The 14,398-nt window shown below is 41.3% G+C and overlaps 1 protein-coding gene across 2 annotated transcripts in view; it reads right to left on the bottom strand.

Moving 5' to 3' along the window:
* The window catches only part of LOC104149733 (uncharacterized), a 308,193-nt gene that overhangs the window by 265,653 nt on the left and 28,142 nt on the right, over positions 1–14,398 (bottom strand). The window lies entirely within an intron of this gene.

Below are 14,398 nucleotides of genomic sequence, written 5' to 3' on the forward strand. Positions count from 1 at the left end.
ATGCCGCTACACCACAGTTGTGTATTTAAGGTTCTGTCCAATGGAAAGGCTGGATTATACACAAAATTCACCATAGATCCATAGGTGTTTAGGAAAAGCCATCAACACCTGAACTACTGCACTCTATTGCCACAGTATAAACCAGCTCCCCTCTTAATTAAATCTGTTGGCTTAGCATTCTTCCTAACCATACATAGAATAGATACAGAGTGAATTTTTTCAACAGGTTACAAAACCATATAATATGAAATGTCAACATTAGGTTTTCATCATCAAAAAATCAGATAATTCAAAAAAGACTAATTGTACAATACAAAGTTTTAGGCTTACAGAAAAAACCTTACATATAACCATATTTACTACCTTACAGGCTCATTTCGGGACAAGAATAGGAAAGGCAGAGAGTAAAACAAAAATCTAAAAATAACTACATCCTAAAAATTTCAGCACAGCTTCATCATGTTGTAGACTGACATGTTAATTGTGGGAGGGTTTCCTCCTGGTAGAAGTTTCTCAGTACCTTGACAATGCTAGAAAGATGATAGTTATAATGAATTTTAGCAACTTTGCCACTTTGTTGGAGGGTTCTTTGACTCATCCCTGGCTTTATAACAGCTTTAAGTTCTCTTGCTATTTAAAAGCTGCCTGCATACTGTAATTATGACATGAGTAACAACGCTTTTGATAAATAAGTAGAGATTACACACAAATTCTTTCCCCTTACTCTGAGAAAATCCTATTATAATGAGGCTATGTGAAGTCTAACAGGAAAATAATTAGTATAATTAGTCCATTATTCTCAGCAATAAATATTGGCCATACACGTTTGTTCTGTTTAGCTGCTAAGTGGAGGTCAGAATTTTTGTTTATGTATGTGTGTGTGTGCGCGCGCGCTTAAATAGATAACTTCAAAACTAGAGTCATCAGTAGTAGAAATGAAGAAAAAAAACCCATGAGATTTACAATTGCTGATTTATACCTGAACAAGAGCTAAGATCCGTTACACAGTTCTGTAAACGTTCTTGTTTTAGCATCAAATCTCTCAATAGCTTTTGTACTATCTAAAGGTCACTAGGTATAAAAAGTTCTTCACAATATACTGTCACAGATAACCATTCTTTTTAATCGGTAATCTTCAAGCTTTCAGGCTTTGTGTACAAAGGATTAACACTATCAATGCACAGACATCTGCATTACTTTTTGAAATGACCTAGTCTGTAGGGCCTGCCTGATTTGTTAGTTAAGTCACAGTTGTTCACCACTGCACAACCTTGTGTTTCCTCCTTACTTCTTAAAAGGGAACAGCTGCATAGCTCCAAAACTGAAAGACAGATTACAGATGTACAGATTATCTGAAAACAATGCATTACAGTCAGTCTGCCTTGCCATCAATCCTCATTTGCAACAGAGATAAAGTTGTCAGGAATATATTGCCTCATTCATTGCATTTTGCTCAATTCAGGTTCAGTTCTGTATATATCAGTCCTTTTAACCATTTTTTAAAATATTTTTGCAATACTTTAACAGCAGCTGGCAGTGATGCATATGTGGAGACTACCCTACAGAATGCCTCTACCAGGGGAAAAATAAATATACACATATATTCTCCTTAAACTATGTTAAGCAACCTGATTTAAAATAGCAGCAAAGCACAACCTAATGTTTTAACTTGAGTTGCCATCCTCATCTCACCCATGGGACTGAGCTGCCAAGAAAATTAACAGCCCAAACTGCCTCATATTCATTGCTAGGTGAGCCCGAATTAGACCGTTCGAGTTAGCCAGCTGACGTGGCAAAGACACCAGACACGGCTGCCCGGACCTGAACTCACACAGCCCACTGGGAGCCTCACAGCTTTCCCCAGAAAACTCTGGCACCAAGTGGCAACGTTCAGCATCTCACTGTCTGTCTACACATTTCCTGCAAAAGTCATCACATACACTTCACAAGTCTAACGTTGGTAAAAATTTCTTTTTTTCCCCCTACATTGTCTATAACCTACCCAAATCCCATATTATTTAAGTATGGGGAACTTGATGTTAATCAAGACAGTCATGGGGTTACAAACGTGTCATGTCTTTCCACTCTAAGTATCCAGTCAAAAGTCAACGCTGGCACACCCGCGCGCCGGCTGTTGGCCAACGCTTCCACGTTCGCCGACTGCGCCCTCCGCATCGCGCCCGCCTGCGGCCAGAGCGCGGCCCGAGCGCGCCCTGCTCCCGCACGGAGCCAACCCGTAACCGCAGCAGCTCACCCCAAACAGATCCCAGCAACGGGAGTATTTTTAGAAGACTTGAGAACCCAAGTCTCCTTTCGGGTCAGGGCTTGCAGGTCAGCAAGGAAATGGCAGAAATAAAAACGTGACACCTTACAATTTAATGGTTGAATAAAACAGAGTTAGGGATCATCCAAAAATAAGACAAATTTAAAACAAACAAATGTTTTCACATTAACGTTTTAGGAACATGAAGCCTTTGGGAAGAAAGGAATAAAAGGGAACGCAGAAAGGACATCTAGTTCATACGCAACATCTGTTTCATCAGGAAACTCCTAAGGAGATAACAGCAAAAAGTTAGGAGAAAAACAGGCATATCAGCTCTCAGATACGGTTGATTTGCTATTCTTTTTGGGAAAGTAACCACACAAACGAGAAGAAGTTATAAGAGTGACAAAAACAGCTCTTTACAAAAAAGAATAACCTATCAGTGAGCTCTTTCCCTGAGGTACTTTTTAGCCTACAGAAAGCTAATGCTCCTGGAAAATTAGACTGCAGGAAAACTACGACAAATACAATGGAAATAACATGAAATTTGTGTAAGACGACAAGCAAAGAGGGGGCAGGATCACTATATATATTGGATTACACAGCTCACACATTAAGAGAAAGCACCTAGTGCTGGTAATCTCTAACAGCAGAGCACGGTGGAGCATTCACACGTGTCATACCAGGTAACCCAAAATGGCACACAGACACACAAAGGCTGCCTACACTAAGCGACTGATCTGTTTTCCATGGGCATAATCCAAGCTAGGGTTTAAACAGACCGGATGATTTAAGAACGCAGCGCGGTAGGTTTTGGAGCTACAGGACTTGCATGCACCCAAAGGTCTCAACGTGTTTACTAAAGCCGATGCTCGCTGTTTCTCTAACAATAAAACATACACAACAGCTGAGCAGCCTTTTTTTTTTTTTAGTTAAGGAAAACGAGCAGGCAGGCAGCTCAGCTCCCCAGCCCCCCTAGAAAGGGATCCTATCAAACAGGGTGTTCTCAGCCACGTCAGAGAACGGAACAAACTCACTGAATAACCAGCGATGCCAACACAAAAGTCCACAGGTGCAAGGGGAAGAAAGGATACGGCACAGCCTTAAGTCTACTTTACCACAAAACCACACTCATAGCCAAGCTTTCAATATCTTAAAAATCACTGCCTTCACACTCCAAAACATGCCTGATCAACACAAGATTAGCTGGAAAACAACAAAACACTGGATATATTCATTAAAATAGTGGATGTATGTCATTTTTGTTTGCATTGCTGGTCCTAGTAAAACATTAATCTTAATAAGGTATCACAGTATGGAAGACATAAGATGACAACAGCCTCTCTCTACTGCCCAACTCCAAGGGCACTGGCGTCAGATGAATATTGAAAGACACTTCGAATACCAATGAAATTGCTTGCTGGTGCTGTAGCCTCCAAATTCCAAATCTCCTCTACAGTGAGTCACAAACAAGCTATTTTCCCAAAACTCAAGGATTACTTTGCAATACTCACGTATTGCTGTCCTTGATGTGTTTTTAGACTGAAGGTTAGTTATTGTCAGAAGACTGAAACTACAATCACTATCAATGGCTGTTGCAGGGAGAGGGGGAAAAAGGGGGGGAAAAACAAAAGAAAAAAACTGCAAAGTATTTGTCTCCCAGGAAGCAGAAAAATCTGCATAACGTTTTTGTTGTCTTTTGAGACAACTGAAATTAGTCAAAAGGTAAGAAGTTAGCCTTAATAAAGGAGGGGAAGCATGGGAACAAAGCCAAGAAAAATCATAACTTTTCATGGTTCAGACATTGTTTAAAGAACATGCTGAGTTGCCATTTCAATATTCTGTGGGATGTAGTTGGAATTATATCATCAGATATGGGAATCCAATATGATCCTCCACAAGCAAAAAATCAGCAATATGCCATATGTTGTTTACTCTAAACACTAGTCAAAATAGCCTCATTTCATTTGACAGTACAAAGAACTGTCTGGATGTTGCATCTTTCCTTGGCAGACCAAATAGAAGACTTATAACTGCATTTGTTTCAAGATGGAAAAATCACATCTAATGTTTGCATTGCAGTCAGGAGATGGATACAAGCTGGAGAAATATTAATGATATTCTTCTGTGGCTCTTGTAGGATTTAAAAGTCACATTATACTTCAGTCAGGAAGGGCCCTATATGCCTTTTAAAAAGCAGACAAACATCTTTTCTTGCTCAAATGGTATAAAACTCAGTAGTATTCCAGAAGCTTTTCCATAAACTCATACTGTAAGCTTTACAAAAAAGCTTTTGGCACATGCTGCATGTAAACAGTGAGTTGTGTAAAATTAGCGTGTAGAAAACTGGAAGCTCTAAGCATCAGTATTACAGTCTCCTCCACTTGTAAAAGTCACGATCAAGGTGCACGTATATTGTGGGAGGCTTTCCACAAACACCGCAAATTCCTGCTGCCCAAAAGCTTACTGTTTGACAGTTACCACGTTTTAGCTATACGTTTTATTCTTTGACTGGGAAGCAATAAGACCATATTAACCAATTCATAGGGATTAACTGAGCCAGTTGTTCTTCAGTAGCTTCTTCACTACCAACAGTGGTGGCAGCCAAGGGAGCATGCTGCAGGTCCATCATCTCACTAAGGCCTTCTCACTTTTCAAGGAGATACAAACGTTCAATAGCAAGGCCACTCTCCCCAAAGAAATACAAACCTGAGCCCGCTTCCACACGAAGCACCCAATTTAAACCCAGTACAAGGAGCTCCTCACAGCCACGTCAGGGAACTTCAGCTCCAGGGATTGCATTACGTTATTTGTGATGCGTTAGCGGACCCTATTACTGCCTAGTCACCACTGATTACGCTCTGGAAATTCTTCCTACCTAAGCAAAAACCAAGCAAGGTTTCCTCCATTTGTAACACCACCAACACAGAATAGTATAAGTACTGCCAAATAATGCGCGCTATGTACGGCAATGCATCACGCATGAGCTGTGAAATGAGAAGACAGAAGAACCTACCTTGTTTCAGTTTCAACAGCTCCCAAGAGACTGAAGCAAGCTTTGATAAATTAAAACAAAACATATTTACAGATCTAGGCTTGTGTGAAGCACAAGTCCTACATGAGTCGGAGAACGCAGTCGTGTTTCCAAACTGCCCTGCGTATTTTAAATACCAAGCGCATTTAGCTGAAAAAAACCACCATACCAACAGAGAGCTACTGCATTTCATGGGCAGCACTCTCAAAGGAAGAGATTTCAATTTCTCAGAAACTATCACAGAAATTTAATTGCTTTTGGTAAGGTGCCTTAGTGTGGCAAGCCAACCCTTGTTATTATTTGGTTAGAAATTGTGGCTAATATCAGCCTAAACTGCTCTGCGTTCAAACGGGCGACAGAAGCGGGAGGAGGCCGGGTCCTAAACCGCGCTCTCTGCCCGCAGCCTCGGCACCTCAGGAACGGATGCTCATAGTTAATAACGTAACACCACATAAACACGGACAATCTGAAGTTAACATTCTGCTTCTTTCGCAAGACTTTTGTTTTATCTTATGCGAATCTAAGTTGATTGACTTAGTGATCAATTTTTCAGTTAATCAGTTTAATTCAGACACCAAGAAAATGTTCCCACTGACAGAAACTAGTATTTCTTCTGACACATTTTTCCTGGATACGCTATAAAAAGGAGGGGAAAAAAAAGGCAAATACATCTAATTATATATCTAGGTTTGGGGACTTGGGGGTTTCAAGGGACGGATGACTGGCTGCCATATATAAAGACAGACATTTGGGTCAAAAAAACGAATAAGAAATGGATGTGGGGCCAGGGAAAATAAAGTGGGGAAGGAACAAATAAACAGTTATACAGAAATAAATGGAGGGTAGATTTTTGTAAGTAATAAAAACAGATTTTCACAATACCTTGTGGCAGTTCTAGCAAAGTGCTACGGAGTGGTATATTATTACTCCTTACATGAATGATCTGCTAGGTCTACAGCTGAGGGCAAAGCAGACAGACAGCGTTATCCATTGCAGAGTCTTTAATGAGACAATGTGAAGTTCAAGTTGCACACCACGCAATATTTTTCTCCTCTGTTCAATCTATATTAAGTCAATACTCTGCTAAAACCTAACATTTGTTGCATTTTTCCAATTTAGTTTCTGTCAATGTCCCCTAAAAGTGCTGAGCCTATCAAACTGACATCACCCACACAAATTTCAATAACGGCGCTGTAGTGAAAAATGCCATTAAGCAGAGGCTGCGCTTTGAGGAAAGAGCTCAGCCTCTCGCTCTCTCTACCTCTGTAAAAGCTTGTCTGTTCATCGGGAGCTGTGAAAAGATGCACACCACGGCCATGCTCCCAGGCCTCCTTCCCCTTTTATCAACAGGGCAGCAGGAAAGAATAGGAGTATTAGAGTAGATGGCGGTAATGAAGACTAGCCACAATTTGTAACCAAGAATATACAGAGCTATTTTCACCGCTGCAGAGCTATGTAACACTGCACGCAAGAAGCATACACAGCTGTTTTCAGTCCACTCCATTTGATTTGAATTCACTTTTTGATGGGTGCTGGTATCTCAAACCTTTTTACCCAATATTTCAGGCAACTGCGTAACCAAATGCTCTTGGTTCTAACCCCACAATTTTTTCCCTTGCTGTTTTTAATTCAGAAAGATCTTGCCATGTATAAACGCAAGCCGTTTCTGGAGGCCTCGTCATATGGGTGCTTCAGATGGGTGGGGAGCGGGGAAACGGCATAAATCACCCTTCCTTCCCTAGAGCACCAAACCAGAAGCTGCTTTACCAAGAACGGGTACGTTAATTCCCGCAAACCATCAGACAACCAAAGGGGTCACGATCTCTCTCCTTCCCTTAGGAGCGATTCCTGCGTCTCTTAGGGAAAGGAGTCAAACCACTCAAGTCAATCTGAACATGGATCTTAAGCAGACTCATGACAATTCAGGTGATCAAAAACAAAGTTACAAGACATACTGGAACAGACTAAACCTTTTTTTAAAATTGTAAACGTTTTAATGACTGCAGAAAACTGTATACAATGAATGGAAAAATATATTGTCTACTATAAAGAAAAGAAATGCTGAGGCACGTGAAAAACGTATTCTGGCATCATGTAAGTCTCTTCTGTACTAAAGCACATTATAAAAATTACAAGAGTCAACTACAAATCACATAACTAAAGCAAAAAAAGTAAATTAAATTAAGTGAGGGACAGCAGCTTAAACTGTAAATCAAACCTACCACACACAGTTATTATAGCAACACCTTATCTACGCCTGATCCGCTAACGCCCTACATGCTTTTCCAGATAACAAATAACTTATTCATTGGGACAGACAAATTTGATTCATCTCTTACAGTTCAAGTGAACAGGCAAGACTGCCAAATCTGCCTGCATAAATCACAGCAGTCTCATGTTTTTAATCACATCACAAAATGCAAGAAAAGATTACTTTGATAACACAGCATGAAGAAAAAAGGTCACTTCGTAAACTCTTTTAAGATGACACGAAACCTGCAGTAATTCCCTGAAACTATTAACCAGTTATGGACTCAGATGTGAAGAGACTTATACAGATACAAAACGCCAGCAACTTCACTGAAACTGCCCTGCCGGTTATCAGCAGAGCATAGAGGACCTGGTATGACTACAGGGTTTGAAGAGCCGAGTCTGCTCCCAGTTTTCTTGTCGATTAAAAAATATATACATATGTTTTAAGTAAATAGAAGGTGAAGAGGCACTGCTAAAAGCTGTTGACACTGTACAAATGAGATCACAAATTAGAGGGATGTGCCTGTTAATGAACACAGAGCTGTTGATCAGTGTAAAACTGGATACTGTAAATATTCCTCCCCACATTTTTTGTAATTTCCTTCAAGAAACTCCACTGCTCCAACTTTCATGTGTTAATTGGACTTACGGCGCCCTTTACGTGTGTTTTAGAATTCCTTCCTCGGAGATTCAAATATATTCTTATGAGATATCGTATCTTTTTTCCTTCAAACTAGCAAAGTAACTGAAAATGTTAAACATACTTTAATAGATTCTTAAATGAAAAGTATTACTGTGGTCTGCTGAGCGCTTCTGACATCATTTAATGCATCAGCACAAGTGTAAGAACACACGTCATTAACCTTGACAAGCAGCCACTCTTCACCATCATTCCTACCCTCACACACATTATAGGTGCCTAGATCTGGCAGAAACGTTACCATGTACTAGAGATAGGCCTTTGCCATTCATGAATCTGTTCACATCTTCCACGTTTAATCCCAGCTTATAACTCAAGTAAGAGGTTCCTCCCATGCCACAGTTCTGTGAGCAAACATACATATAAGTACTTACATGCTCATACACGTGTGTGGGCACACACAAAGTGCATATATGCATGTATACACACACATTTAAAAAACTGATTATATACAAAGATACTTAAATATTGTGGAGAGACAACGGATATGTACAGAGATGGGAGAAGATTAGGAAGAATCCACTGCTTTTAGCAGCTACACCAGAAGTTTTTGGATTGTTACTTGGACCCCAAAATTTAGAATAGAATGGAAATAACTCTTCTTTATAAAATTTGAAGCATAAGGAAAATTTCTATTTTCTCAAAGTAGTGCCTTTTCTGTTTGCTTGCTTGTTTTTTTAAAGACTGATAAGTTCCTATATAGGTAATCTTCAGAGGTTAGGAATATATTTTCATTTCCATTTTAGGTTGCACCTGTCCACTTATATTATACCTATTCTACAATGTGGTAGTAGTTACATCTGTAAACAAGCACAGTCCAACTCTTTCTTCCTCTATAGCATCTCCTGCGACAATCTGAAAGATGGAAGACTTGCTGATCTCATGTAGCTATACTATTTCCATAAGGAAAGATATTTTGTCCTGGAGGTGCAGTACTGGGGAATCGAAATGATGCAACATCTCCAAAATAATGGAGGAAGCAAAGGTCAGGGATTCTTACTGAATTTGAAAGATTATAGCAATAAAAATTTTAGAAAGCACTCTGAAAGTCGTATGGAAAGATACCAGTCTCCTAAATTTTGTAACCATAAAAGCTAACCTGCTGCACCAGTAGGTTTCAGTTTTTTCCAAGACAAAAGTAAATCTAAGAATCCATGGAAGAAAGCAGTAAAAAGGGATAAAGGATGGGAAAACACGCTTATTGGTCTCCTTACCCTTTCTGAGAGAAGATAAAGATGAACTTCATCTACAGAATATGAAAATCAACCCCTATATAGCGGGAACATTTTTCTGCTTGGCTGTCACCCTTCTTATCAAACAAATTTAGTGTCACCTTTCCCCTTTGTGCCCTGCCATCCCAAGAGACAGACCGATTCCAAAACCAGCTACATTTGACCCCACAACAACACAGTACAGTTGTCATCCCTACAAGATGCTGCTTGAGCAGATGGTATCAAACACAACCAGTCCCCTCTTCTTAGAAAGGGCAACGAGATAACAGAATTTTGTCCAAAAAGCACACTCAGATTTTATACAATAAACCTCAAATATCATATTTCAGTAGGAAGAGTAAACTTCCTACTTTGGAGAGAGGAGGAAGCAAAAACAAACAAAAAAACCTTTAACAAATAAGTACAGGATAGGATTAACAGGAGAAGAATTTGGAAAAGAAACAAAGCTGCAGAAAAAACCTCAACATTGCTTGTAGTCTAGCAGGACGGTTTTCATTTTTTTAAGGCAAAAGATAACATGGCTACAATGTTAGATAGAGATAAACTACTTTGCCTTCAGCCTCAGTTTATCCACTCAGTAAAAGGATTACTGCTGCAAAAGCTGCAGCATTTCCTCTTTATTGAAAGTGTTCACTTTAAGGTAAGAACACTGTTTCAAGCTTATTCATAAAGCAAAAATAACGTTAATGCATTTACCTCTTAAGACACTTGACAGGTGTTAAAATAATGAATTCATAAAGCGTTCGGTGATGTTAAGCTTGTATTGCAACCTAATGCTTCAGTTGCCACACTGAACGTTAAAACTTACCATGTTATTAATCTTCAATTTAGGATGGAAGGATTTCTGCTCACTATGCAGAACTCCAGTTATAATGTGACTTCATTCAGACAAAATACACCTTAATTTTGATTCTCTTAAATTAGAAATAGATGGTTTTGCCTGATACGGTGCTTTGCTGTCTACAGTTTCAATGCTAATAAAGGTATTATCAGCACAGGTGTACATTATATTAATTAATTAGGGCCTGAATTAAAAATTTTCCAGGTTATATGAATCCTCTGTCATGTAGATAACTCATTCAAGGGGAAAGAGGTCAGACAGGAGGAAAGAGGCTAAGAGTTAAAAAGGAGGAGGATGACCACGGCACTGCAGGATAAACCCTGAAGCCACTGCTCAGGTTCTCACCCATCTTCACTCCAGCACACCTCAAGAATTTTGCTTCTCATTCGTCCCATGGTAAACTCAGAGCTCAGAAAAGTTATGCTCAATTTCATGCTATGGGCAAAAAGAAAATACACCTTACATATACTTGTCATAACTGAAACATTAGCAGTCTAATCAAAGAAGCATCGTTAGTCCAGATTTCATTATTACAGAAAGAGAAAACGAAGAAGAGAATACATAAACATCATCTCAGTAACGCAGCTGAAATGGTTATCCACACGGCACTGCTATCGCCCCCGTTTGCCGGTGTGAGGCTCACCCCTCCGGAGCCCGAGGCTGTGGGTGGCAGCCCTCCTCGGAGAGCGGCCGCGGGGATGCCGATGGCCATCGGCATCCCAAGTTCTTCCCTAGGAAAAGCCTATCTCATAGGGCTTTTTTTTTTAACTCCTTCTTCTCTCCTCCTTTCTTTTGGATACACCTGGGGCTACTTTCATTCATTTTCTGACACCTCGCTCTTTCTTCACTGGTCTTCGATTCCACGTTACATCTGAGTTTCCTACAACGTGGCGCCTTTCCCACGCGTTGGACGCCTGTTTGTTGTTCTGCTCCTCGCCCCTACGAGGGTTTTGTCCTGCTCAGGGGCTGCCCCGGAGCTGGCCGAGCTGCTGTGACCCAGGGGTCTCCAGGCAGGCATGACCCCCTCGTGCTGCACGGTCACTCCCTCTTACTGCTGGCTATATAAAAAGCCACGGTTATACCACACACAGATAATCCAACGTGAAGCAAATTAGGCTGAGCCCCCGGATTATTAGAAAAGTTGCTGCTACAGCTAAACCAAGCAAAAAAGCTCCAGGAAGGTCAAGGCAAGTTCACACAAAGCCAGCCTGACCAGCCACGCTCCTGAGGCCTTGCAAACTCACGACAAGGCCGGTGGCCCACTGCCAGTGAGGATAATACAGTACCACTGCACTACCAAGCTAGGAAGTATGTTAATGCGAGTTTAACAGCGAAATAACATGACTCATGAACACATGAATGCAAAACAGTGGGAGAGAAAATTAAAAAAAATGCTAGGTGGTGAAATCATGGCCTCATCTGAGCCGAGTCTCACTATCAACTCTGCTTTTAATCTCGGCTGTTAAACAGAGAACATGTTTGGGTACGCAAACCATTCTCAGACATATCATTATGTTGGTACTTGTTTTTCCAAAACAGAGAAGGAAATACGGTGGGAATATAATTATGTCTTCTTCTTCATAGCAGGGGTAAGGTTACACAAAACGCCAATTTTTTTTTTCCTGCTTTGTCAAATGACGTGTTCACAAGGCAGACATTTCTTTTCGGGACTGATCCCCATGTATTTAACACCTAACGCAAAGACTCCTCAGCAGTTCAACCACAGCAGGAAGAACCTTGCAAGGAGGAGCCGGCACTTCTGACACCCGACTGAGGAGGTGACTCAAGGCAGAGTTTAAGCGAGGTTCAGGTTTGGGGGGTTATTTTGTTTATTTTTAGAGACTGACAGCAGAGAGGAAATCGCATTGACACCGCAGAGGGGCTTCAGGTTCTCGGCCACTCAGCGGCACCAACGCTCACGCACAGTCCCCGGAGGGGTGGGCTGCAACAGGCGGCTGTGAGCGTTACCTCCAGGGAAGGGACATCACCGGGGACAAAGCGCTGCGTCCCTCCTGCACGCTTCGGCTGAGGTGACAACACAGCAACGCGGAGCAGAGAACTTACCAGTCCTGCTGGCAGACGTTACGCTGGGAACGCACCACGTTTCTTTCATCAGCGCTTCACGTTTTGCCTCCAGGAAACATGGCTGGTTCTGTGCAACCCGTACACTGCCCTGTCTCCTTCCCGCGCATCTTCTCCTAGGCCTGGCTTACTGTCCTTCCACTTCTGCTGTTTCATTTCTACCATTTTCCACCAATAAATCCAACCAAGTAGACGCACGGCCAGGACCAGAAGACCTTCTTCTCCATGCACTGCATTGGGGCTCTCCCGCGTGCAGCCCCTGGCAGCCGGGGAGGGTCGGAAGGACCGAAGCGATGTGCTGCCCCGCGGCAAAGGTGGAGCACACGCGGGGCAGACCCGCTGCGCCGCCCTACCGCAGTGCCTTCGCGCAGCGCCCACGGGACCGAACCCACCCACCAGCTGCAACCTGTCAGCCTCCCAGCCAGCCCGGCGATGCCGCGGCAGCAGCCTTCCTTGCTGGCATGCGAGACACCAACACCACCCCTGTGGTGGCCATCTCCTAGATCATAGAAACATTTAATTTTGAACCGGATGTTCAAGTTTCCATGTCGTATCTTGCATTAGCGTTGCTGCATTTCCACGACCCAAACAAACAACTTGGGAATAAAGTCCGGCAGTCAAAACTTCGCTGCATAGCCTCCGTAGTTACAGGCCATGGTATATAGGTAGGCAAACGGCACGTCAGCATTTCGCAGACGCACGCACGCGCTTCTATCCTCAACAGCAGAGCCTGAGAAAAAGGTAGCAGCAGCTTTAATGGCATAAAATAAAGGAAAAGTGCAAATAAAATTCAGATTTATTTCAGTTTCATTTCCACTTAACTGCAGTTATTCATAACGTCTAAATGCACATTCACTGCAGTTTCTAAGTGCAATATAGTAGTTTTTATGCAGTTAAAATGAGTTTATGTACAAGAAAATTGCCACAAGCCAATTCAAAACTGCTTTTCAAAATCCCCTTTCCAAACTAAGTTATATAGTAATAATTCTATCTGTGTTGTATCAGCTGTCCCAGAACTACAAATTCAAAATTACCATGAAGAAAACAAAGATTAAAAAAAAAAGTCTTTGCAGAACCCCTATGAAATAGATAAATATACCACATGCATTAAAATGAGGAAAAAGTCAAAACAAATTATTCTTGCTTTGCTTGGAGACACACTCGCAGCATAAGCATATATCCGTGTTCTTAATCCTGATACATTTCTCAATTATCACACCTTAAGATTTCTAATGCCCTCCTGAGCTCAAATTATTAATCATAATTTGCATGTAATACTCTTCAGTTTGTTTTATGTGCACTTACAAAGACGTTGAACTATAAAGATATTAAGGGACTTGTAAGATAGGTTTTTTCATTATAGTTAAAATAGCTTTTTCTCCAGCATTTATAATACATTAGAGAAGGCCCTGTTGCTCCCTGTAGTGTTCCACAAAGACATTTTCTTTTGGATTTCCCATAGCTCTTTGCATGGTAATTTCAAAGATGAGGGAATAATCCATTCAGCCTTACTTGTAACTTGCCATCCATGGAAGGAAATGCAATTTCTAGAATCAATAAGAAGTTCAACTTCACCGATCCCCAAAACCATCTCTGGGAATAGCCTATAATTTTAAGCTCACTTGATAAGCACACTTTCCCACATTGAGAAGGGCTGCGCGTGCTTCAGATGCAACCAGCCCTCTTCAAGCGCAAGAGCCACACACAGCAAGTTAATTATTTGTACTTTGGTAGTAACTAGAGATCTCAAGAGAGGTTGTACAGAGCATAGTACAATGTACGTACTCTACGCTCTGAAGAGCTCATGGAGCAACTAACAAAGAAAATAAAGAAAGGAAGCAGAACCCCGAACAAGCGACACAGGGCTGCACAGGTCACTTACAAGGTCTTGAAACCCACACCACCCACAATTTTATTTTTATTTTTTGGTATGAGGGATGCAGGAAGAAGCCCAGGCAAGACGCAGGCATTCCTACCGTTGCAACAAACTAAA

Source organism: Struthio camelus, chromosome 15 (genome assembly GCF_040807025.1).
Source record: "Struthio camelus isolate bStrCam1 chromosome 15, bStrCam1.hap1, whole genome shotgun sequence".
Taxonomy (NCBI): Eukaryota; Metazoa; Chordata; class Aves; order Struthioniformes; family Struthionidae; genus Struthio; species Struthio camelus.